Source organism: Equus caballus, chromosome 17, assembly GCF_041296265.1.
Source record: "Equus caballus isolate H_3958 breed thoroughbred chromosome 17, TB-T2T, whole genome shotgun sequence".
Taxonomy (NCBI): domain Eukaryota; kingdom Metazoa; phylum Chordata; class Mammalia; order Perissodactyla; family Equidae; genus Equus; species Equus caballus.
Window position 1 is genome coordinate 14413314 of NC_091700.1, and position 24216 is coordinate 14437529.

The 24216-nt window shown below is 37.6% G+C and overlaps 2 pseudogenes; one reads left to right on the forward strand and one right to left on the reverse strand.

Moving 5' to 3' along the window:
- Positions 1-1084: 1084 nt before the first annotated feature.
- Positions 1085-3192, reverse strand: LOC138918596 (olfactory receptor 1571-like; annotated as a pseudogene).
- Positions 3193-3197: 5 nt separating this feature from the next.
- On the forward strand, positions 3198-21334 carry LOC138918597 (olfactory receptor 14C36-like; annotated as a pseudogene).
- Positions 21335-24216: the final 2882 nt, after the last annotated feature.

Here is a 24216-nt window from a genome sequence, read left to right on the forward strand (position 1 = left end):
CTGGATGCCTTTAATAGTCTTTTTTTTTATCATTTACCTTTGACAATTTTAATATAACATGTCCTGGAGAAATCCTTCTTGCATTGGGATAATTTAGTATTCTTTTAACTTCATGGATTTGTATATCTAGTTCCTTCCCAATATAGGAGAAGTTCTCAGCTGTTATATCATTTAAAACACTCTCTTCCTCTTCTCTCTCTTCTCCTTCTGGGTTCCCCCTTATCCTTATGTTGCCTTTTCTAATTGAGTCAGATAATTCTCATAGAATTTCTACGTTATTTTAAAATCTTAGTTCTCACTCCTCTTCTACCTGCATTACCTCTGGATTTCCATCTTCGAGGTCACTGATTCTCTCTTCCATGTGATCTGCTCTATTGCTACTTTTTTCTAATGCATTCTTCCTCTCATTTATTGACTTCTTCAGCTCCATAATTTCTATTTAGTTCTTTTTGCTTCAATCTCTTTAGTAAAGTATTTCTTTTGTTCATTAATTTTATTCTTGAACTTAATGAACTGCTTTTGAGTTTTGTCATAGCATATTGAGATTCTTTTTTTTTTTTTTTTGAGGAAGATTAGCCCTGAGCTAACTGCTGCCAATCCTCCTCTTATTGCTGAGGAAGACTGGCCCTCAGCTAACATCCATGACCATCTTCCTCTACTTTATACGTGGGATGCCTACCACAGCATGGTTTTTGCCAAGTGGTGCCATGTCTGCACCCGGGATCCAAACCGGCAAACCCCAGGCTTCCAGAAAACGTAACATGTGAACTTAACTGCTGCCCCACTGGGCCAGGCCCCACATGTTGAGATTCTTCATGACATTTTTTGAATTATTCCTCAGTTAGTTCACACTCTTCCATGAATTTATGTTTGGTTTGTGGAAGATTTTTATGATTCTGTGTTACCATGGCTTATTGTGGCACTTAATGAATTATTCCTCTGCCAGCACATTTGCTGTAGCAAACACTTTTCTTAGTTAGGTAAGACTTTTTTTTTAAATTCTAACTCTTCAAACATTTGGATAATACAGCTCTTTCTCTTTCTTTTCACCAAGTGGCTTGATAGCACTAGTTTTTGTTTTCTCTTACCTGTATTTCCTCTGGATAGTTTTAAAGATCAGCATTTTCCACTCTCCATTGCCTCTATTAAGGATGTTGCTAGTACTGTCATCTTCACAGGCTGCACCTTTGGGGATCATGGATGTCTTGCTGTTGCCTCTGTCACTGTAGCTGTTGTCTTCAGTGCCAAGGCTGCAGACATGAATATTGTCTTTCTCACATCCAAGATCCTCTGCATCAGAAGCACTGTTTCCATTGCATGGAAAAGGAAATTTTTGGGAGGGAGCTTGGACCATGGGACTCCACCTCCAATGTTGCCTTTTTCCTTGTGGCTGCAGGTGATACCACCATTGGGAGGACAGATTTGTATGCCTGCCTCCATTGCTGCTACCAGGCTCTGGGCTGCAGTTGGAGGCCCAGGATTGTGAGGTTCTTCCTTGCTGCTGCTGTGCTCCCTGTGACCATAGGCACCAGTGCAATCAAGAGGGTTGACTCACTTGTGCATCTTTTCTACTGTCCACTGTGTTTTCTGGGCCTGAGGGTGGCTGGCTCAGCCACTGTGGCAAAAACCCAGGATCCTGGGCACCACCTCTGCTGTGCCACCGTTTATCCTCCTCTGTGTGCTCCAATCAAGCCACCTTCACATGTATCTGTGTATGGATCTCTGGCATCCTGACGTGTTGGACAATGTAACTTTTTTTGACTCTGGATGTTTTACTCACTGTAGATTGAAGGGGAGAGACAAAGGGATCCTTTCACACCACCATTGTGATGACATCTCCCTAGAGCATGTTTTTGATAAGCAATTTTTGCCTCACAACTCTGCACCAGGGATACTCTGGATGCTGAGCTGATAAGAGAACAGGATCTTAATGAAAACAATGACACCCCACCACCAGCTATGAAACAAACTATATGTTAATGTCTACATTATCAGGAAGATCAGTTAAGGTAGTGATATAGAAAAGAACGGTAGACATAAAAGTGAAAAAAACTGTGGTCTCAGAATTTCCTATACAACACAATTATATAAATATCCTAAGCTGTGAAATTTAATTTATCCCATAAAACAAGTACAACTCATCACTGAAAGAAGCAAATGAGAATCTCCAAATTGTTTCTGATCCAAGATTGGGAATAACCTTGAGAAATTAGGAAAACAACAAAAGGAAAAATTGTTGGATATTGGAGGGAGCAGAAAGGTTGATAAAGTGAGTTATTTAAATTCAATAAAGTGGTTAAAATTTAAAACATTAAAATTCCAGCATATGAATAGGTTTAATTTCTTTCGTGATCTGATTGAAGAATCACAATTTCTGGCTGTTAGGCATAGAGCCCTAGAATCCCAGGCATTTCTTGAAAAGTGGCATTTTATTGCTTTACCCTGAAGAGCACATTCAGAGCTTCCTTTATGTCTTTGTTCCTCAGACTATAGACAAAGGGCTTCAGCATGGGGGTGACCATGGCCTACATCACTGAGGCTGTGGCACTTGACTGTGAGCTGTGGGTAGCAGCAGAGCTGAGGTACACACCTAGGCTTGTACAATAAAATAGGGAGACAACTGCGAGGTGAGATGCACATGCAGAAAATGTTCTATACTTCCCCTGAGCTGATGCGATTCCACATATGGAAAAAATTATCTTAGAGTCAGAGCAAAGGACACCAGCCTGGGAACCACCACCCAACAGGACTGCTGCAAAATACATCACCGTGTCATTAAGAATGGTGTCAGAACAGACAAGTTGGACCACCTAGTTAAGGTCACAAAACAAGTGGGGGATTTTCAAGTCTCTGCAGAAGGGCAGTTGTGACGCCATCAAGCAGTGTAACATGGAAAGCAGGACACTGATATTCCATGTTACCAGAACCAGCAGTCCACAGAGCTGAAGGTTCACAATGACCATATAGTGCAGGGAATGGCAAATGGCCAGAAACCAGTTGTAGGCTATCACAGTCAGGAGGAAACTGTCCAACCCCACAAAGAGTATGAAAAAGTATGTCTGCATGATACAGATTTCTAAGTTATGACTTTTCCCTGTGTCTGTATACTCACCAGCACCTTTGGAGTAGTGGTGGAGGTGATCCATGTTCTACATTGGACAGGTTGGAGAGGAAGAAGCACATGGGAGGGTGTAGAGATGAGAGTCATAGCTAATGGCCAGGATGATGAGCAGGTTCCTGAGTATGCTTACCAGGTACATGGGCAAGAAAAGTCCTAAGAATAAAGGTTGCAATTCTGTTTCCTATGAAAATCTCAGAAGAATCTCTGAATTTTGTGGATCATTTCCTCGTTCCATGTAATTGATGTGACTACTAAAACAAGAGAAAACGAACATGACACAATCATGCATTACTGAAGTGGCAGAGAAGCTATTATTTATATCTGACAGTGAAGAAATTAATGTTTATATTTCTGTATGAAACATAATAAGAACACTAGAAAGCTAGAGATAGAAGGAAACTACCTCAACATACTAAAGCTGTTTATGAAAAACCCACAGTGAACATTATGCAGTCATCCCTTGGTATTCATGGGAAATTGGTTGACCCATATGGATACCAAAACCCACAGATGTTCAAGTCCAATACATAAAATAGCATTGTCTTTGCATATAATCTAATCACATCCTCCCATATACTTTAAATAATCTTTAGCTTACACAATGCAAATATTGTTATACTGTATTGTTTAGGGGTTTATGAAGAGACAAAATCTGTACATGTTCAGGACAGATGCAACTATAATAGATCCTTCAATCTATGGTTGTTTGAATCCACAAATGCAGAACCTACAGATACTGAGGGCCAACTCTACTCAATTGGGAAACACTGAACATCTCTTTGTAAGTTCAGAAACTTGACAAGGATGCCCACTTTTGGAACTTTTATTCAAAATAATATTGGAAGGTCTGCCCAGAGAAGTTAAGGAAAGAAAAAGAAGGCCAACAGGCACATGAAAAGATGTTTACCATCACTAATTATCAGGGAAATGCAAATCAAAACTACAATAAGATATTACCTCATGCCCATCAGAATGGCTACAATTAACAAGACAAGAAATGACAAGCATTGGAAAAGATGTGGAGAAAAAGGAACCCTCATACACTGCTGGTGGGAATGCAAACTGGTGCAGTCACTATGGAAAACAGCATGGCAATTACTCAAAAAATTAAGAATAGAAACCGCTTGATTATTTATTAACATGAAAACATGAATGCAAAAAGATATTTTCACCTTATGTTCATTGCAGCATTATTCACAATAGCCAAGATTTGAAAACAACCTAAGTGCCCCTCTGTGTATGAATGGATATAGAAGATGTGGTTTATATACACAAAGGAATACTACTTAGTCATAAAAAGATGAAATATTGCCATTTGTGAAAACATGGATGGTCTTTGACTGTATTATGCTCAATGAAATAATTCAGATCAACAAAGTCAAATACATATGATTTCACTCATAAGTGGAAAATGAAAACAATACCAAACAAACACATAGATACAGAGATTAGATTGATGGTTACCAGTGGGACAGGGGGAGAGAGGACGTCAAAATTGGTAACGGGGCACCTGTGTATGAAGATGCATGGTAATTAGTCTTTGGGTGGTGGACATGGTATAGTTTATGCAGAAATCAAAATATAATAATGTACACTTGATATTCATATAATGTTATAAATCAATGTTACTGCAATAAAAAAATTGGTAAACCCACATTAAACAATAGCTATCACTAACCAAAAAGAAAGAAAGAAAGAAAGAAAGAAAGAAAAAGAAAGAAAGAAAAAGAAGAGGCATGGAAATTGGAAAGGAAGAAATAAATTTTTGTCTGTATGCAGATGATGTGATATATGTAGAAAATTCTAAACATTTCACAAAAATACTAATAGAACTAATAAATTAATTCAGCAAAGTGACAGGATAAAAAGTCAAAACACAAAAAATGTTTCATTACTGTATACTAACAATGAACAATCTGAAAAGGAAATTATGGAAACAGTTTCATTTATAATGGTATTCAAAAGAATAAAATACTAGGAATTAACTTAAGCAAGGATGTGAAAGACCTGAACAATGACAATTATAATACATTGATGAAAGAAATTGAAGAAGGCATAAATAAATGGAAACACACATCATGTTCATGAATTGGAAGACAATATTGTTAAAACGTCAATACTGCCCAAAGCAATCTAAAGGTTCAATCCAATCCCTGTTGAAATCCCAATGATGCTTTTTGCTGAAATAGAAAAATCTATCCTACAATTCATATGGAACCTAAACAAACCCCAAAGAACCAAAATAACCTTGAGGATGAAGAACAACACTGGAGACGCACATTTCTTGATTTCAAAACTTATGCAGGGCTACACTGATCAAAATAGTGTGATACTGGCATAAAGACAGTTTATAAGCCAATGGACCAGAATAGAGAGCCCAGAAATAAACCCTGACATATATGGTCAAGTGATTATTGACATGAGTGCCTAGATCATTCAATAGGGAGAGGAGAGACTTTTCAACAAATGGTGCTGGGAAAACTGGATATCCACATACAGAAGAATAAAATTGGACACTTGCCTAACACAATATACAATACTAACTCCAAATGGAGTGAACATCTAAAGGTAAGACCTAAAATTATGAAAATCTTAGAAGAAAACACAGGGCAAAAACTTCAGGACATTCGATTTGTCAATGATTGCATGGAGATGACACCAATGGCAGAGGTAGCAAAAGAAAAAAAAGGGCACGTTAGACTTCATGAAAATTTAAAAAATATGCAAAAAATGACACTATTAACATGATAAAAAGACAACACATGGAATGGGAAAAATGTTTGTAAATCATATATCTGATCAGGGATTAAAATCCAGAATATGTAGAGAACTCATAAAACTTATAAAAAGAGAAAAAAACACAAAACAACCCAATCTAAAAATGGGAAATAACTTGAATAGACATTTTTCCTAAGTAGGTATACAAATAGCCAATAAGCACATGAAAAAGTACTCAACATCACTAATCATTAGGAAAATGCAAATTGAAACTACAATGAGAAACCACCTCATACCTGTTAGGATGACTACTATCAAAAGAACAGAAAACAAGTGTTGGTGAGAATGCAGAGAAAATGGAACCCTTGTACACTCTTGGTAGGAATGAAAAATGGTACTATCATTGTGGAAAACAATATGCTGGTTCCTCAAAAAATTAAAAGTACAATTACTGTATGATCCACCAAATTCATTTCTGGATATATATCCAAAAGTATTGAAAGCAGGGCCTTGAACAGATATTTGTACATCCATGTTCATAACAGCATTATTCACGATAGATAAAACATGGATGCAACCCAAGAGTCCATTGACAGATGAATGGATAAGCAAAATGTGGTATCTACATACAATGGAATATTATTCAGGCTTAAAAAGGAAGGACATTCTGACATGTGATACAATGTGGATGAACTTTTAGGGCATTATGCTAAGAGAAATTAGCCAGTCACAAAAGGACAAATACTGTATGCTTCCTCTTATATGAGTTGCTTAGATTAGTCAAAATCATGGTGTTAGAAAGTAAAATGGTGGGTGCCATAAGTTGAGGAGAGGTTAAAATGGAGAGTTATTGTTTAATGAGTATAGAGTTTCAGTTTTACAAAAGGAGAAGAGTTTTAAAGATGGATGGTGGTGATGGGCACCAAACATTATGAAAGTATTTAATACCAGTAAACTGTACACTTGATGGTATATTTTATTTCATATGTATTTTACTGCAGTAAAAAGAATTGAATAGATAGAAAAATTTATCCAAAAGAGATAAGCAGTGACATTTTTATGGTGTCAACACCTTATAGATTGAACACATGAAGAGAAAAATGAGCAAAAGAAATAAACTAAAACCAACAATTGACAAAAGGAACCATACAAAGTATAACAAAAGTTGAGGGTTTTTTTCTTCTTTTTTGTTTTTGTTGGTTTTGCTGAGGAACACTAGCCCTGAGCTAACATCTGTTGCCAATCTCCCTCTTTTTTTGCTTCAGGAAGATTAGCACTGAGCTAACAACCATGCCAATCCTCCTACACTTTTTATATGTGGGTTGCTATCACTGCATGGCTGATAAATGGTGTAGGTCTGCACCTGGGATCTGAACCCATGAACTCGGGCTACCAAAGAAGAATGTGCCAAACTTAACCACTACACCGTGAAGCTGGCCTCAGTTGAATGTTTATTATGTGAAACAGAATATTTTTTTCCTATGCCTATTCCTTATTTATTTTGACCATATTTATTTGGATTTCATGTGATCCAATATGGGATGAGGCAATCCCCTTTTGCACCATTCTTGCATAACATCTTTTCTTTGTTATTTTTGGGCTTTTGTTTTTTATCTCTTTCTGATGAGTACAATGATTCCTTGAAGATTCAAGGAAACATGTCATCACCAAAAGATAAGGATATTCTTCAATAACAACTCCAAGGCACGAAATTTTGTGAAGCAGCTGATAAAGAATTCAAAATAGATGTTTTGAGAAAATTCAATGAGCTAAGAAAACACAGACAGACAATTCAGTGCATAAGGAAAACTATGTACGAACAAAATGAGAAGTTGAACAAAGAAATGGAAATCATTAAAAGGACCAATAGAAATTTTGGAGCTGAAGACTTTAGTGAATGAAATTAAAAATAATATGTAGAAGATCACAGCAGAATATACCAAACAGAATATAGAATTAGTAAGTTAGAGGATAAGACTTTGAAATAACAGACTCAGAGGAGAACAAAGAAAACAGCTATTTATAGAACATTCCCTCCAACAGCATCAGAATACACAGTCTTCTCAAGGACACACAGTGCACTCTCCAGGAGAGACCCTATGAGACACCACAAAAAGATTCTTAGCAAATTTAAGAAGACAAAATCATACCAGGTATCTTTTCTGGCAACTATGGCATGAAACTAGAAATCAATAATAGGAGGAAAGCTGGAAAATCCACAAATATGTGGAGATTAAATATGTTCCAGAACAACCAATGAGGCAAAGAAGAAATTAAAAAGAAAATCAAGATATAAATTTAAATGAACAAACAATGGAAGTAACATACATGCCAAACCTATAGGGTACTGCAAGAGCAACTCTAAGAGGGCAGTTTATAGGGATATACGCCTACATTAAGAAAGAACTGAAGGGGAGTGATGCCAGCATCATGGCAGAGTGAGATGTTCCCTTTGTCTCATCCCTCTAACTTAAAACTAAATGCACATCTATTACCCAAGACAGGATTCCCTACACAGCACAACAGGATGCCTGAGAGATCCACACAGCTATACATCTGAGGGTGGGTGGACTTGGAACCCAGGAAGTAGGAGAAATAAGAGAGTGGACACCTTCCCCTCCCCAGAGGCAGCAATCCATTTGATGGATCCTCACACAGCAGCTGGCATGATTGTGAGTGGAGGCAGGGGGAGCACAGCCCACATGTGAACATTTTCAGAGTGGTGGCCTGGCCTCTGGGTGAATCCACCTGTCCCAGTGTCTCTGCCTGTGTGAATGCTCCCTGCCAAGAGGCTGTGGGTCAGCTCTTGTGAAGGTATCTTGCCAGTCGAGCACAGCATCCCAGCTGGACCTGACCATTGAGTGCAGTAGCCCAGCCAGACCCACCTACCTAGAACAGTGTCCAGTCTATTCAAGGTGCCCCACCCAAGTGAGAAGAGCCTGCCCACAGAGTGCATCAGCCCCACCTACATGAATGCAACCTGCCCATTCAGCACACCAAGCACAGCAGCCCGGCTGGACCCACACACCAAATGCAGTGACATGGCCTATGTTATGGCATCCCACCCCTGTAACTGCCACCCACTTCCAAGCACAGCAGCCTGGCTGTGACCCACTTGCACAGCACAGTGGCCCCACCCATGTGAGCAAGATCCAGCAAGTGCTGTAGCCAGCATGTCCAAGTAGGGTGACCCAAATGGCCCAATTGTGAGCAGGCTGGTGAGGAACAGAGCCTTTGCCCCCACCCCCAAGCAGTGACAGGTGGAATTTATGACCAGATACCACCACAAATGTACCAGCACTGGATACATTCATCAAACACTGTGAAGAACTACAGTAACACCACAGAGCAAAAGGAAAATGACAGCTCTCCTGAAACCAAACCTGAAGTAACAGAAGATTACAGTTTAAATGACAGAAAATTCAAAATAGCTGTCATAAAGAAACTCAGTGGGTTACAAGAAACTCTGAAAGACAGGTCAATGTGCTCAGGAATAAAATTAATGAACAGAAGGAATACTTCACCAAAGAGATTGAAGTCCTTACAAAAAACAATAGAGAAATTCCAGATATGAAGAACAAGAACAACAAACATAATAATGTAGAAAGCATAAAAAATAAAGCAGATCTTATGGAGGAAAGAATTAGTGACCTGGAAGATAAAAATCTAGAAATGCTTCAGTTGGATAGTGAGAGAAATTTAAGATATTTTTTAAAAATAAAGAAATTCTTTGAGAAATATCCAACTCAGTTAGGAAAAGTAACAAAGATTATAGGTATCCCAGAGAGAAAAGAGAGGGAGAAAGGAGCAGAGAGCTTGTTCAAAGAAATAATAGTTCAGAACTTCCAAAACCTAGGAAAGAAACTGGTTATACAAGTACATGAAGCCAACATAACTCCTAATTATATCAATGCAAAAACACCTCCAAGGCATACAATATTAAAAGTGGCAAAAGTGAATGACACAGAAAAAATATTAAGAGCAGCAAGGCAGAAGAAAATAACCTACAAAGGAACCCCTCTTAGGCTTTCAGTGGATTTCTCTGTGGGAATCTTACAGGCTAAGAGATAATGGAATGATATATTCAAAATAATGAAAGACAAAAACTGTCATCCAAGAGTACTCTTTCCAAAAAAATTATCCTCTAGATATGATGGAGAAGTATAAGCTTTCCTAAATAAAAGCAAAGGTGAAGGTGTTCATCACCATGAGAGGTGCTTCACAAGAGACCGTGATGGGAGCTGTCCTACCTAAAACAAAAAGGCAAAGGTTTACAAACCTTGGAGCAAGGAGATAAATAGACACAAAAATCAGAAAGTTGCAGCTCTCTATCAGAATAGGTTAACAAGCAATTATAAAATAATAGATAAAGGGAAAGAAAGCATCAAAAATAACCATAAACACTTATATTTAGTCACAAACTCACAAATATAAAAATATAACCATAAACACTTTTATTTAGTCACAACACCAAAGAATAATTTGTGACAACAAGACATATATCGGGAAGAAAGGGATGGGACCTGCATAGGCTAATGCAGATAAGAGGATGTCAGAAAATGAGCTATCTCACCTATGAGATCTTTTATACAAAACTCATGGTAACCACGAGAGAAAAGATCAGAGCAGAGTGACCAATAATGACTAAAGAGAAAACTGAGAAAACCATCACACTAAAGTGGTAGTCAGAAATACAAGGGAAAAGAAAAATGAAAATAGATAAAATGGCAGTATTAAGCCCTAATATATCAATAAACCCTCTAAATGTAAGTGGATTGAATTCACCAATCAAAAGACACAGAGTGGCAGGATAGGTTAAAATACAAGACCTAAGAATATTCTTCTAAGGAAACACAACTCAGCTCTAAAGACAAATGCAGGCTAAGAGTGAAGGGATGGAAGGTGATACTCCAAGCAACTGGCAAGCAAAAGAAAGCAGGTGTAGCCATACTTATATCAGACAAAGTAGACTTCAAGATAAAAATGATGATAGACAAAGATGGGCATTATGTAACGATAAAAGGAACATTCCATTAAGAGAACACAGCACTTTTTTATTTAAAGATTGGCACCTGAGCTAGCAACTGTCGCCAAACTTCCTTTTTTTCTGCTTTTTTCTCCCCAAATCCCCCCAGTACACCATTGTATATTTTAGTTGTGGGTCCGTCCAGTTGTGGCATGTGGGACGCCACCTCAACGTCATCTAATGAGCAGTGCCATGTCCACGCCCAGGATCCAAACCCTGGGCTGCCGAGGCAGAGCGTGCAGGCTCAACAACTCATCCAGAGGACCACTTCCAGGACACAGCACTTTAATATATATGCACCTAACACAGGAGCACCACAGTATATAGATCAACTCTTAACAGACCTAAATGGAGAAATTGACAGCAACACAACAATAGTAGGAGACTTTAAAACCCCACTGACATCAATGGATAGGTCGTCCAGACAGAAAGTCAATAAGGAAACTGTAGCCTTAAATGAAGGACTAGACAAGATGGGCTTAATAGAGGTTTATAGAGCATTCCATCCCAAAACACCAGAATACACATTTTTCTCAATGGACATGGAACATGTTCAAAGATAGACCATATGTTGGGAAACAAGGCAAGCCTCAATAAGTTTAAAAAGATTGAATTCATATCAAGCATCTTTTCCATTCACAATGATATGAAACCAGAAATTAACTATAAAAAAGCTGGAAAAGTCACAAATATGTGTAGACTAAACAACATCCTACTGAACAACCATTGGATGAATGAAGAAAACAAAGGAGAAATAAAAAATACCTGGAGACAATTGAAAATGAAAACACAACATACCAAGTCTTATGGGATGCAGCAAGCAGTTCTAAGAGGGACATTCATAGCAATACAGGCCCCACTTAGCAAAAAAGAAAAATCTCAAGTAAGTTATCTTAAACTATATGTAAAAGAAAGAGAAAAACAAGGACAAGTAAAGCCCAAAGTCAGCTGAATGTGGGAAATAAAAATTAGAACAGAAACGAATGAAATACAGATTATACAGACTAAAAAAACAGTTGAAAGGATCAGTGAAACTAAGAGCTGGTTCTTTGAGAAGATAACAAAAATTGACAAGCCCTTAGTGAGACTCACTAAGAAAAAAAGAGAGAAACCTCAAATAAACAAAATTAGAAATGAAAGAGTAGAAATTACAACTGATAGCACAGAAATACAATGAATAATAAGAGAATACTATGAAAAACATATACCCCAAATTGGATAACCTAGAAGAAATGACTAAATTCTTACTATCATACAACCTCTCAAAACTGAATCGATAAGAAATAGAGAATCTGAATAGACCAATCAGAAATAAAGAGATTGAAATGGTAGTAAAAAAACTCCCAAAAATCAAAAGTCCGGGCGCCTGCCTGGTGGCATAGTAATTAAGTTTGTGAACTCCAAATTGGCAGCCTGGGGTTCGTGGGTTCAGGTATGGGGTGCAGACCTACATGCCACTCATCAAACCTTGCTGTGGCAGCATCCCACATACAAAACAGAGGAAGACTGACACAGATGTTAGCTCAGGGAAAATCTTCCTGAAGCAAAAAGAGGAAGATTGGCAACAGACCTTAGCTCAGGGCCAATCTTTCTCAATCAAAACTGCCACAGCAACAAAAGTCCAGGACCAGATTGCTTCTCTGGAGAATTCTACGAAACACTCAAAGAAGACGTAATACCTATCCTTCTCAAACTATTCTGAAAAACTGAAGAAGATAGGAGGCTTCCTAACTCCTTCTACCTAGCCAACAACACCCTGATGCCAAAAGCAGACAGGGACAACACAAAAGAGGAAAACTACAGGCCAATATCACTGGCGAACATAGATGTATTTGAAATTAAGCCAATTTCACAATGTGTTGATAAACACAGATTTATTACACATTTTAATAAAGAGCAGAATGAATTATTGCTCTTTACCCCTCTTTTATTTTATTTTTTTAAATTCAGGAAGACTTTATTTTGTTTTATGATCTTTCTGAGCAAGACTATCTCTCCAAAAAATCTGGGAAACTACATATACCATTTCCTGTTTTTTTAAAAAAAGTTATTTGTTTCTTTTCAGATGTACATCATAATATATTTCAAATTCTTTGTAGATTACATCATGTTCACCAACCAAAAACTAATTATAGTCCATCCTCTCACATGTGAGCTTAATCATCCCTTTTGCCCTCCCTCCTCCCCGCTTCCCCTATGGTAACCGCCAATCAAATCTCCAATGCTACGTGTTTGTTTGTCATTGTTTTTATCTTCTACTTATGAGTGAGATCATATGGTATTTGACTGTCTCCCTCTGACTTATTTCACTCTGCATAATACCCTCAAGGTCCATCCATGTTGTCACAGATGCCCAGATTTCATCGTTTCTTATGGCTGAGTAATGATCCGTTGTGTATAAATACCACATCTTTATCCATGCGTCCCTTAATGGGCACCTAGATTGCTTCCAAGTCTTGGCCATTGTCTTTAATGGTGCAATGAACATAGGGGTACAAGTATCTTTATGCCTTTGGGTTTTCAAGTTCTTTGGATAAATACCCATCAGTGGGATAGCTGGATCATATGGTAGATCTGTACTTAATTTTCTGAGGAAGCTCCATACTGCTTTCCATAGTGGCTGCACCTGTTTGCACTCCAACCAGCAGTGAATAAGGGTTCCCTTCTCTCCAAACCCTCTCCAACGTTTGTTGTTTCCTGTCTTGTTAATTATAGCCATTCTGACTGCAGTGAGGTGATACCTCATTGCAGTTTTGATTTGCATTTCCCTGATAGCTGATGATGTTGAGCATGTTTTCATATGCCTGTTGGCCATCCGTATATCTTCTTTGGAGAAATCTCTGTTCAGATCTTTTTCCCATTTTGTAATTGGGTTGTTTTTTTTTTGTTGTTCTTGAGCTGTATGAGTTCTTTGTATATTTTGTATATTAACTCCTTATCTGATATAAGGTTTGCAAATATCTTCTCCCAATTTTTAGGTTGCCGTTTCACTTTGTTGATGGTTTCCTTTGCTGTGCAGAAGCTGTTTAGTTTGACGTAGTTCGATTTGTTCATTTTTTCTTTTGTTTCCCTTGCCCGGTCAGACATGATACTTGACAATATGCTGCTAAAACCGATGGCAAAGAGCATACTGCCTATGTTTTATTCTAGAAGTTTCATGGTTTGGGGTCTTATATTCAAGCCTTTAATCCATTTTGAGTTGATTTTTGTGCATGGTGTAAGGGAATGGTCTACTTTCATTCATAAATGTGTGGGTTTATTTCTGGGCTCTTGATTCTATTCCATTGATCTGTGTGTCTGTTATTGTATCAGTACCATGCTGTTTTGGTTACTATGGCTTTATAGTACATTTTGAAATCAGAGAGTGTGATACCTCCAGCTTTGCTCCTTTTTCTCAGGAATCCTTTGTCTATTCGGGTCTTTTGTTGTTCCATATAAATTTTAGGATTCTTTGGTCTATTTCCGTGAAAAATGTTGTTGGAACTTTGATAGGGATTGCTTTGAATATATAGATTGCTTTAGGAAGTATCAACATTTTAACGAATTTAATTCTTCCAATCCCAGAGTATGGAATATCTTTCCATTTCTTTGTGTCTTTGATTTCTTTCAACAATGTTTTATGGTTTTCGGTGTACAGATCTTTCACCTCTTTGGTTAAGTTTATTGCTAGGTATTTTATACTTTTTATTGCAATTGTAAATGCGATTGTATTCTTAATTTCTCTTTATGTTAATTCATTGTTAGTGTATAGAAATACAACCAATTTTTGTATGTTGATTTTGTATCCTGTGACTTGACTGTATTCATTTATTGTTTCTAAAAGTTTTTTTAGTGGGTTCTTCAGGATTTTCTACACATAAAATCATGTCCTCTGCAAAGAGTGACAGTTTCACTTCTTCTTTTCCAATATGGATCCCTTTTATTTCTTTTCCTTGCCTGATTGCTCTGGCTGGGACATCCAATACTATGTTAAATAAGAGTGGTGACAGTGGGCATCCTTGTCTGGTTCCTGTTCCTAGAGGGATAGCTTTCAGTTTTTCTGCATTGAGAATGATATTTGCTGTGGGTTTGTCATATATGGCCTTTATTATGTTGAGATATTTTCCTTCTATACTCATTTTATTTGGAGTTTTTTTAAGATTTTATTTTTTTCTCCCCAAGGCCCCCAAGTACATAGTTGTGTATTTTTAATTGTGGGTTCCTCTAGTTGTGGCATGTGGGATGCTGCTTCAGCATGGCTGATGAGTGGTGCCATGTCCATGCCCAGGAGTCGAATGGGCAAAACTCCAGGCCGCCGAAGCAGAGAGCATGAGCTTAACAATTCGGCCACGGGGCAAGCCCCTAGAGTTTTTTTTGTTTGGTTGTTTATCATAAATGGATGCTGTATCTTCTCAAATGCTTTCTCTGCACGTATTGAGATGATCATGTGATTTTTATTCTTTATTTTGTTAATGTGGTGTATCACTTTGATAAATTTGCAGATGTTGAACCATCTCTGCATCCCTGGAATGAAACCCACTTGATCATGATGTATGATCTTTTTAATGTGTTGTTGTGTTCGATTTGCTAGTATTTTGTTGAGGACTTTTGTATCGATGTTCATTGGTGATATTGGCCTATAATTTTCTTTTTTGTGTTGTCCTTGTCTGGTTTCAGTATCAGGATAATGTTGGCTTTGTAGAATGAGTTAGGAAGCCTCTCCTCCTCTTGAATTTTTTGGAAGAGTTTGAGAAGGATAGCTAATGTCTTCTTTGAATGTTTGGTAGAATTCACCAGGGAAGCCATCTGGTCCTTGGCTTTTAGTTTTGGGGAGGATTTTGATCGCTATTTCAATCTCCTTACTGGTGATTGGTCTATTCAAATTCTCTACTTCTTCTTGGTCCAGTTTTGGAAGGGTGTAGGTGTCTAAGAATTTACCAATTTCTTCTAGATTATCCAATTTGTTGATGAAAGTTTTTCATAATATTGTCTTCTCTTTTGTATTTCTAAGGTGTCCATTGTAATTTCTCCTCTTTCATTTCTGATTTTATTTATTTGAGCCTTCTCTCCTTTTTTCTTGGTGAGTATAGCTAAGGGTTCATCAATTTTGTTTATCTTTTCAAAGAACAAGCTCTTGGTTTCATTAATTTTTTCTATTGATTTTTTAGTCTCTATTTCATTTATTTCTGCTCTGAGTTTTATTAGTTCCTTCCTTCTCTCGATTTGGGGCTTTGTTTGTTCTTCTTTTTTCCAGTACCTTTAGATGCTCTTTTAGATTGTTTATTTGGGATTTTTATTGTTTGTTGAGGTAGGCCTGAATTGCTATAAGCGTCCCTCTTAGAACTGCTTTGTTGTATCCTAAGATTTTGGCATGTCATATTTTCATTTTCCTTTGTCTCCAGGAATTTTTTGATTTCTCCTTTGATTTCTTCATTGACTCAATGGTTGTTCAGTAGCATTTTGTTTAATCTCCACATTTTTGTGGCTTTTCTGGTTTTCTTCCTGTAGTTGATTCCTAGTTTCATACCTTTGTGGTCAGAAAAGATGCATGGCATTTCAATTTTCTTAAATTTATTGAGACTTGTTTTGTGGCCTAATATGTGATCAATCCTGGACAGTGTTCCATGTGCATTTGAAAAGAATGTGTATTCTGTGGCTTTTGGATGCGATGTTGCATATATATCTACTAAGCCCATCTGGTCTAATGTGTCATTTAAGTCCAGTGTTTCCTTGTTGATATTCTGTTTGGATGATCTATCCATTGGTATAAGTGGAATGTTAAAGTCCCCTACTATTATTGTGTTACTGTCTATTTCTGCTTTTATGTCTATTAATACTTGCTTTATATATTTAGGTTCTCCTTTGTTGGGTGCATAGATATTTACAAGTGTTACATTTTCTTGTTGGATTGTTCCCTTTATCATTATGTAGTGCCCGTCTTTGTCTCTTGTTACAGTTTTTGTTTTAAAGCCTATTTTGTCTGATATAAGTATTGCTACCCCTGCTTTCTTTTCTTTGCCACTTGCATGAGATATCTTTTTCTATCCTTTCACTTTCAGTTTGTGAGTGTCTTTAGGTCTGAAGTGTGTCTCTTGTATTCAGCTTATACATGGGTGTTGTTTTTTTATGCAATTGGCCACCCTATTGCATTTAACTGGAGCATTTAGTCCAATGACGTTTAAAGTAGCTATTGATAAATATGTATTTATTGCCATTTTGTCACTTTTTTCTGAGTGTTTTAGTAGTTCTTCTCTGGTCCTTTCTTTTTCTCTTGCTCTCTTCCCTTGTGATTTGATGGTTATCTTTAGTAATATGTTTGATTTCTTATTTGTGATTATCATGAGCTCTTATTCAATATCCTATGTATATAACAGTCTATATTGAGTTGATAGACTCTTTAGCTTGACCTCTTTCTAAAAGCTCTGCTTTTTCACTCCCCCCCTCCAAGATTTTATGTTTTGGAAATAATAATATAGTCTCTCGTTTAATGTGTGTTTATCCATTACCCTCTTATCATTGAAATAGGTGATTTTAGTGCATTTGTCTTTTAACCTTCATATTATCTTCACAGGTAGTTGATCTGCTACCTTTTACTATATTTTCACCTTTATAAGTGATTTGTCCTTCTGTTGTGGCAGGGTTACTCTTACTGCAGGTACCCAGGGAATCTAGTCTTTCCTTTCCTGGCCAGCTGTTTGTAAATCTGATTTGGGAAGCCTCAGCACCGTTGGCTACAAAGTCTATCAGCACACTCCTAATTGGGTTGGTACCCAGTGTAGCTGGTTGCTAGGCTCAGGGGCTTACAGATGCTATAGGCCTCAAGCCTACAAGGCTGTTGTCAGTTCTCATAGGAGTATAGCTGTGTGGGGCTGGCTTTAGGTACAGGAGCACTCAATTGTTTCAGCCTTTGGAAGGTGGAGCTGATTCTTTTTATGGCTATTTGTGAAGCACTGGTCTTCTATCTGCTGATAAGCCTCACCCACAACAGGATCCCACCCAAGGTCAACACAGTCCTGGTCCATGCACATTTCCCAACCCCCTGGACTGTACCCCAATGCCCCACTGCAGAGGCCTCCACCTCTCCACCAATGCCCCCCCAGAGTTCACCTCCTCCTCACACAGGCCCTGTCCCACAGAGGTGGACATACTTGCCTGCCTGTAAAGGATAAAGACACCCAGTCTATGCAGGCTGACAAGTAGCCTGAGGGCTTGCTGCTAGGTGGGGCCAATCCCTAGGGAGGGCTGCCTGTCCTGGCTGAACTGGATTAAATCTCTGCTCTAGTGTGTGTGGCAGAACCCTGGGCTAACAGGCCAAGGGAAGAAACTCAATGGCCCCCACCCCAACTGGGGTCTGTGTTAGCCCACCACAACCAGGTCAGAACAATTGCCCCCACCAATGTCTCAATTCTCTGGAAAGTTACCTCCTCTCACCAAGATGCCCCAAGTGTCCCCCAGGTAAGTCTTATTTCACCAAAGGACTGTCAGCACTCTCTCTGGTGATTTTAGGTTGCTGCAGTGACTGAGTTTGTCCATGGGCCCTTTAAGACCCGGGTCTTTTTGGCTTTCAGCCAATAGCTTTTCTGGGGGGTATCCCTGCTGCAGCTAATAACCAGTGAAGCCAGAAAGTAAGACCCTCACCTCAGTTGGGCTGAATCTGAAGGATGCTTATAGCAGTATCGCCCCTGCTCCAGACCTCACTCCTCCAGGGAATGCTGTGTACCTTAGGGTGTCTCCTGCCTGGCCAGCTGAGAAGCTCTGCTGCTCCCAAAGATGGTTATTTTCCTCTCCAGCAGGAATTTCTGCCTCTTCTGCCTTAGTCAGGACTGTCCCTTATGGTGGAGGTTCTTTTTATCCAGTTTTCAGTTTTCTCTCCAGGGTAATTTTTCAAAAAATAGTTGTAACCTGGTTGTATTCATGGGAGGAGATGAGTTCAGAGTCTGCTTATGCTGCCATCTTGACGAGATCTCTACTCCAGTATATCTTATCATTTTTCATTTATTCATCACATACAATTTAATCATTGAGCAACTTATAAACAACAACCACAACAAAAGAAATGGAGCAAAGCATCTGCTGGCTTTTCAATGTGAAGCAGCTTGTGAAACATGTCATATAGCTGATGTGATAAAAAAAGTTCATGACTTTAGCTCAGGTTGTCTACGAAGACATCATATGTATCATGTTTCATAAGTTCATTGTAGAGGATACTAACAAAATGATGTCTGAAGGAATTGGTCAATGAATGGGTCTAGATTGTACAATTTTGAGCAGAATTTAGGAGAATTTTAATTTCAAATAAACTGTGAAGTATAGTAATTTTAGCTCTGGACATTTTAGCTATTTGTAGTTCCAATTGTCAGAGTTTTATTATAACTATTATTATTATTAGTGTTATTTTGAGGAAACTCAAAGAAAGAGTTGTAAAAGAGTGATAGAGGAAATCAGGGAAAATACAATTAACACAGTTAAGTCAAGAGAAAAGCTGGTTAACACTGCCACTGGTGAATAAACCAAACAAACTGAGGACTGATGGCATAAACAATAAAGATGTGATGACACCAACAAAGTTGTTAAGTGATTCAGAAACAAAGGATGAAAATTTACAAAATTAGTTGTAAAAACTGGATTAAATAAGAAAAAGAAAAATTATTAATTTAGCGGAAAAAAAGTTAAATTAGTATTAAGAGATATTGTACCATAATTTTGCTGTTTCATTTTGATTTTCAGCTAGCAGAATCAAAAAAGTTTTGAAAGGTGAAAACAGGAGAAGATAATAAGGGAATATCAGGGGTAGCTTCAAGAGTCTCTAAGGAAACATGAATACTTGGCTTATTCATTCTCTCTTTAAAAAGAGAGGTGAATGACTAGAAAAATAACGAAATATAAAATTTTAATAGAAAAATTTCACTGAGGAGTAGATTCAGTGTGGGGAAATGTATCAGGCAATGACGTTGTGATCAATTTGAGATATTAAAGTAGGTATAGTTCCAAATGATATTAATATTTTATGTCAGGGACAGAAGATAATTTTGACACTTATGCATAAAAGTTTAGCTCTAAAAACAAAGTCACTTTTCCATTTCCAGATTTTTTAATATCATCTGAAATTTAAACAAAAATGTAAGGCTAGAAAATGACCAAAAGATTTCATTCTAATTACCCACTGTTCAACAACATGACCACCAAAATTCCTTTCAAACACAACTATATTCATGTAATCTGTCTATAGTTACGTCTACCAAAGTGACTATGATAACATTGCCTTGGAATTGGAAATGTATAGAACTATATGTTGAACATTTATATGTTGTTTATGAACAATTAGGTTGTGATTGTCACTCCATTACTACAGAAGGAATAAGAAGAAGGTCATGTAGGCTAATGGAGGACCACTGAATTTTCCTTCAAAAATATTAGAGACATCAATAGAGTTTAGAATTAGATAGAGGTCAAGACAAAAAATAGTTAAGAAACATTTCCCTAATGTGATTCTTCACATGCTCGTGACTTCTCTCCTTACTTCCCAGGTACAACTTGTGCCTTCCACAGATCCGAGTTCCATCATGATGATGGAATTTCTCCTCATGGAGTTTTCCGATGTATGGGAACTACAGGTGGTGCATGCTTCTCTCTGATGTATTTGTTAACTCTAATGGGTAACATTCTCATTATTACCTTCACCACTTTTGACAGAAGTCTTCACACACCCATGTACTTCTTCCTTAGGAATCTGTCCATCTTGGCTGCATGCTACATTTCTGTAATTTCTCTTAATTCACTCATCAATTCCCTGCTTGACAGCAGGACAATTTCAAAGGTGAGATGTGTAGCTCAGTTCTTTCTAGTTGTTTTCTTTGTATATGTGGAGCTTCTGTCCTCACCATCATGGCCCATGACCACCATGTGGCTATCTGTCAGTCCCTCCACTACCCTGTGACCATGCACCCTCAATTCTGCATCCAGATGACAGTGGCTTCCATACTCAGTGCCTCTGCCTATGCAGAGGTGCATGCTGTCAACACATTCTGGCTGCTCTTCCATCAGTCCAATGTTATTTGTTAGTTTTTCTGTGGCATCTGCTTTCTACAAAAGCTTTTCTGCTCTGACACCTTTAGCCATGAGATGGTGATTGCTGTCTCTGGTCTTGGAATTCATGGTGGCTGTCTTTATATTTATCATCAGGTCTTACATTCACATATTTTCTATTGTGCTCAAGTGTCCAAGTAAAGCACACAGAACAAAGGCCATTTCTACTTGTGTCCCTCACATCCTCCTGGTGTCTATCTCCCTCAGCTCAGGCTTTTACATATACCTATGCCACCTGCAACCTCTGCCACATTGAGGACATAGTCCTTTCTCTTTTTTACTCCATAATCCCCCCATTCTTAAACCGTATTATCTACAGCCTTAGAATTAAACAAATAAAATGTATCATCAAGAAAATCATGAAAAAGACTGTCTTATTCATGATATGTATAGGAAATTACTGAGGCTCACCCTAAATTAGCCAGCCATGGTCGTCTAATGGTCAAGATTTGGTACAGTCAGCACTGTGGCCTGGGTTCATTTCCCAGTCAGGGAGCCACACCACCCACCTGTCAGTTGCCATAGTGTTGTTGATGCATGTTGCTGTGATGCTGAAAGCTATGCAACTGACATTTCCAATACCAGCAGGGTCACCCATGCTGGATGGATTTCAGTGGAGCTTCTTGATTAAGACAGACTAGGAAGAAGGACCTGACCCCCCACTGGCAATAAAATTGGCCATGGAAACCCTATAAATAGCAGAAGAACATTGTCTGATATAGCACCAGAAGGTGAGAGGATGGTGCAAAAAGACCAAGAAGGGTTTTCTCTGCTGTATGTAGGGTCAATAGGAGTCAGAATCTACTGTATGGAACTAATAATGACACTCTAAATTATTGAGTGAAATCCAAGTCTTCAGTGATAAGTGCTTGAGATTATATAGATATAACTGATATAAATTTAATGAATAATTAAAATATATCATATATTGAAATATTTTCTTTCTGAAGATTTTGGATTATCTGACTATACCACTGGGTAAAAGATCTGATATTATGCATAAGAGATCCTCATTCATGCTTTGACAAGGTAAGAGCTCTCACTAAAAATTTCAGTTTTAAAAAGCCAAAAAGGTTACCTTTAGAAATATTTCATGTTAAATTTCTGTTCTATATTTATCTACTGTTCAAATATTTAAAAACTTAGAATTAAAAGTGTCAATTAATCTTGAAAAGCCAAATTTGATATTATAGAAAGAATAAAAATATTGTTCCTTATTCATTAAAAAATAAATATGAAAATTATCTGTTCTTTAGAATATCATAAAATATGAATGAAAGGTATGCTGTGAAAGGAAAAGTGCATTTCTTGGTTTGATTCCTATTTTCTTATTTGTTGTAAAAGAATGTGTTCTTTCATTATCACACCATGGTTTCATGGGTGTGCACACATGTCCAACCTCATCAACTTGTATACACTAAGTATGTGCAATTTTGTATATATCAGCTATATCTCATTAAGAAAAAAAGAAATATGTAAGTTTGTTAAGATTACTTAGTTTAGATATATAGCCACATTTTTTTCCCTACCATTATCTATTGCAATACAACACTTCATCTTTTAACCTCTCTTACTTTTGGTTCTTTTTGGTGTCAATTATGTTTATTGAATATATATCTTTTATCACAGAAGTGACAATGACTCAAAAATATGTATGAAAATTAGTGAAATTGAATTATACCTAATAAAATCTGAAAATAAATTATCAAAAATCTACTAAGAAAGGGAAAAAAGTAGAAGTAGTTTCTATAAGTAAGAAAACATTAATATTCCATGAAGATTCACAAAATTTGAAAAATATTAAAAGAGGCAATACTTTCCAAGAAATATTATAAGGTGGACAGTATTTGATACTTAAACTATACAAGAAGATTTCAAAAAATATTTGAAGTTTCTTAATTTAATTAAAAAATAATGAACACTAATAAAAATTTACAAATAAAATACAACTGTTTAATAGAAAGTAAACAAATAAAATAAAAAATTGTGTGTGAGTCATCCATGAATGAAGTTTTCAAGAGAAAACTTTTCTTTTCCAAGTACCTGATGCTGGGCAACAATGACCCCAAAACTTTGTGGCTCAAACAATACTATATTTTATGATCTCATAATTTCTGAGTCAGGAATCCAGGAAGAACTCATCTGGGAGGTCCCAGTGCAGAGTACCTCCTGTGGCCAGGTGGTGACAGGCACTGGAACAGCAGGCTTCTGCAGCAGTTGGAGGATGCCTGGGAATCTCTCGGTCTCTCTCTCTCTCTCTGCAGGTGGCTAGATTGCTCCCATCATAAAAGCTTCAGGGAAGTAGATTTTACAGAGAGGCTGAAATATCCAAGATCAAGTATTACTGAAGGAACAAAGTGGAATACACAATATATTATGACATGGCCTCAAACATCATAGAACATCATTTCTGGCACATTCTTGTTCAAAGCAATTTTAAAGGCCTGCCCGGATGCAAGTGTAGGGAGACGTACATTTTACCTCTTGAGGAGGAAGCAGTAAGTTTCTAGAAAGGCTGTGACTGGGAGATATAGCTGTACCGATTTTTAGAAAACCTAATCTACCACAGTTCACGGCTGAATATTTCCTACTGCAAAGCAAAATATACTCATTCCTCTGTCAAAACCCACCCCCCTCAAATAAAACCTCAGCACCAGCCTCATCAGTGTAGAGTTCTAGGATCTCTTCATATAAATAAAATCCAGGGAGAAATGCCACATCTCAGGCACAGCTGCTTGTGTCAGCTCTAGTGTCATCTTTTTATCTGATGACTTGTGAACTAAAGAGAAAATTACCTGCCCTCTCACACATGCTATTTAATGACAGGACAGGCATTGGTCACAGCCAAAGACACATCTGTTCAACAATGGTGAAAAAAGAAGGCATGAAGCCCTCACTGGTCATGGCAATTCTGAAGTCCAGCTAGACACATGCCTCTTAGTTGAGGCTCAGTGTTGTGGTCCAGGAATACTTCTCAACAGCCTGTGGCTTCCCTCTCTGAGTTCTTGGGTCTTTCCTCTCTGTCTTTACTTCTTTTGAATAAATAAACTGACTTTTCAACAGAGCAGAATTTTCAGTCAGATTCCCACAACAGTCAAGTGTCTAAAAGCCTCTCTTCATTGTATAATGTCTCTGTTCCTGCACAGAACAGGAGTCCTCAAGACCACTTTTAGTTATGACATCAACTGCAAGTTTGAGGGTCCTTGAAACCATGCTCAGGTTCAATACTTTGCCGTAAATAGTCGCAGAATTCAGAAAAACCATTATCCTGTGGTTATGTTTGATT